Raw genomic sequence first — 3,682 nt, forward strand, 5'->3', positions numbered from 1 at the left:
TACAAGTATTAAAAAAAAAAATACAAGTTAATGTGAATGGATATGTTTCACAACAGTAATCAGAATTGGAAGGAGTTGATATTTATATATATATACTAGAAATACTACCCGCGCTTTGCTGCGGAATTTGTTCTTGTGAGTAAATTAGAAAAATAACATACAAAAGGAAAATCATCACATTTCATTCAAATAGTGAAAACAGTTTTCATACATCTTAGATTTTAGCTGCAGTCTATTCAAAAGGAGATGATGCAAACATGCTAGCTTTGGCATATGATACCAACAGATCGAGAGAGAACGAAATTGGTAAATAGGTAGCAAGTAAAAGAAGCGAAAATTAACAAAGTTTATATGCACACTCATAGTCAACAGCTTTAAGCACTTCATACATTGCTGTATTTATTTATCACAAATAATCCTAAAGATACAACAAAAACTCTGGAGACATGCTTTTAATTTGACCAAGTAAAAGTTATTATCAATTACCTGAAATAACTTGGGCAAAATCAATCCACTTTCAAGGTCAATCTCCAATATCTTCATGACCTCCATAACCTGTCAGAGAGAGACTTATAGGATACTTTGGAAAACAATAATGGAACATAAAGAGATTAATAGATTTGTTAAATGGTGAGAAGTAGAGACTGAAACCAGAGACCTAATAACAAACTCTACTGCATGTTTTATGAATGAAAAGAAAAAAAAAATTAAAACTTCATCATTATAGTATACTAAAGAGCAGTTCATGAATCAAAAATGTATGTCATTATGAAAAACACATACCAGTATGATCATAAAAGCAAAAAAAAAAACCAAAAAAAAAAAATCAAAAGCTTGAAACTCAGATTAAGGAAACATAAAAATCAAATAAAAAAGATACAAAGATGAAATCAATGTTTAAAAACAGAGTAACACCTTTGAAAAGCAAACAATTATCCACATTATACATGAAAATCATTAGAGAAAAGCTATCACTTGGAAGAGCAAAAGTTATTACCTTTAATTAAAGAAAAGTTAACAATCATTTGCTTGTAGAACCATTCTAATACTATTCTGATATATCACCAATACACCAAATTCACCTTCCAATATACCAAGCCATTACGTTCTTTAACCATGTTTCAAAAAGAAAAAGTACAGTGTCGAAACATTGATTTCTTATTCCTTAAGAAGCTAAAATGTAAGAATGTACATACATATAAGGATTGGAACTTCCAGTGCGGTTTCTCATCCTTGATGCCAATAAATCAGCCATCTGCTCTATCTCGGGAAGAAATTTAAGAGCGTGATAGTTCACCCCGCACCTCAGCCTGTTGATTTCTTGAGGAACATTGACATACCTGAAACAAAAATGGCATGATATTGTAAGGTTAAATATAGTTGAGTCATTCCCTAATAGCTTAAGCTTATATCTGGAAAAAATATTACAGCTTTACCAAATCAAAAATCAGATTTCATAATAGAAAAGCAGCATGTAAATCTTTTTTTTCTTTGAACCAAAATGCAGCTACAATAATACAAATAGATACTTTAGAAGAGATTAATAAATACTGTCACTATAATTTACTGAGATTTAAAGAGTGTTATTTAGGACTTCTATTTGCACAGAAGAAGTACAATGTAATGACAATTACAGATCATTATAGAGATTAAAACATGAAATTTGCAAAAATTGAGCAGCACCTATCTATAGAGAAACATCAACTCATATCACCTAAAGCTCTCATATATAAAATTAATGGACACAGAGAAGAACACAAAGAACTATGGCTTATATGTAGACCACATCTAACCTCAGTTTCCAGATTATATAGTTGATTTCTAATGTTTAACATGCTTTATTTATTTGATCGGTCCTTTCCATAACCATATGAATGATGTCCGCATCATTCCAATCTTTTACCTCTATTTAAACAACCAGTTTCTACATGAATTAAAAAAAAAAAAGAAAAAAAAAAGAAGAAATTACCAAGTTCGTTCGTTCTGATGACAAAAACCGATTCAATCTTTTGACTATAGCTGCAAATACACACAATAAATTTATCACTTAAAGAATCAAAACTACACAATCAAACATGAAACAAACCATACCCAAAACTTAATTTGACCAAAAAACAACACAATCAAAAACACACAACCCCGAAACCCTCAACTTCCATCCACAGATCAGAGCTTTAAAGAAAACCCAGACAATATTCGGATACAGCTGCAATCAGACCTGAGAATCACGCGAGAAATTAATCATATAGTTTTATTTATATTAGAAACCGATTGAAACAGTAAGTACCATCTCATTTCGAATAGATAAAGTAAACTTCAGATTATTATACCAGTCCTTATTGTGGTGTAGTATGCTTCTAGAAAAGATCCTTGGATTGCCTCGTTCTGTGTAAGAGAAATGGGACATAAAAAGTATCTGTTAGCTGAATGATGGTAATTGTTGAGGTATGATAATGAGTTGCTGCTATAATTAGATTGTGAAGGGAATGGTAGCTATTACCTTCTCATTAACTAAAACAAACTGAAGACCATTGTTTCTAGGAACAGGTCTGTATTTCTTCACTCTCCACACCCTGCAGACTCGCCCTTTGATTTGTAGGTCAGTCTGTAAAGGCTGGATATCTCGTATTCAAACGATTGCCATTGTGGGTATCACCTGTCAATAATGAATAATAATGCAAGTAAGTAGTTATTAGAGAAAGCAAAAAAAAAAAAAAAAGGAAGAGGAAACAGGTGCTGAATATGTTATAAAAGAAATAATACTTTGAAACCAATTCAGCTATCATACTTTTACAATATAGTGACAACTATAGAAAGGTATTAAAAGTTACGTGCAATAGAGAATAACAAATCTAGTAGTACCAAAAATTTTACAAAAGCAAACACACAATTCAAATGTGATCGTACCCTTACTTGCAGTGGCATCATGCTGATCATATACAAAACTAAACTAAAATGCACCCAATACTTTAAGCTATGCTCGAGGAGTATCAATTGATTAGCTCTTTTTGTGGCATTCTAATTATTTTCTGCTGCAATCTAATCTATATAGTCACAAATAACAAAGATCTTAGAAAAGTAAAGGTTTTTTTTTTTTTTTTTGTGAACCAAGGTCTTGAATGAAAACAAAATTGCACTTCAAATCAGTATAGGTGGAAAAACCTTGGATTACTAAGTATCAGCAAAAAATGGAAAAAAGCAAGAACAAAAGTGATGAGATTTCTTGTTGCTTGTTACTTGTGCTGAATATATGAAGGTACCAAGCATGGAATGCTTAATTTCTTTTCTTGCACTGTTATTCACCATTTTCCTCATTCACCTTTCCTCTGTCCCATTGAAGTTATAGTCGCATTACTTTCCTTGACAATCACACAAAATTTCTGATCCTATGAATATTACTGGTCTTTCAATCCAAACACTGACACCCACATCGAAAAGATCAATCAAGTGGCACAAACAAATCAAATAAACACTATGATCATACTCACAATACTTGGTTTCACACCATATAAACAAATTGAGTGTAATACCTTCAATGTTTCGGCACATATATATTGCACATGTATTTCAGATATGACGCAATGCAAAACAACTAGATTACTTGATGATTATGATTGATCTAGAAAAATGACAAATAGAGCAATGTTCTAACTTGTTTTCAAATTATAATTTGCTTATCACA

General features: G+C 31.4%; 1 long non-coding RNA gene across 1 annotated transcript; it reads right to left on the reverse strand.

Annotated features, from left to right (window-relative positions):
• Nucleotides 1-448: 448 nt before the first annotated feature.
• On the reverse strand, nt 449-2,644 carry LOC133720170 (uncharacterized). The gene is made up of 5 exons (XR_009851718.1): nt 2,501-2,644; nt 2,331-2,385; nt 1,970-2,218; nt 1,197-1,340; nt 449-555 (listed from the first exon to the last, which is right to left on the reverse strand). It is a non-coding gene; the product is annotated as an uncharacterized LOC133720170 (long non-coding RNA).
• Nucleotides 2,645-3,682: the final 1,038 nt, after the last annotated feature.

Source organism: Rosa rugosa, chromosome 7, assembly GCF_958449725.1.
Source record: "Rosa rugosa chromosome 7, drRosRugo1.1, whole genome shotgun sequence".
NCBI lineage: Eukaryota > Viridiplantae > Streptophyta > Magnoliopsida > Rosales > Rosaceae > Rosa > Rosa rugosa.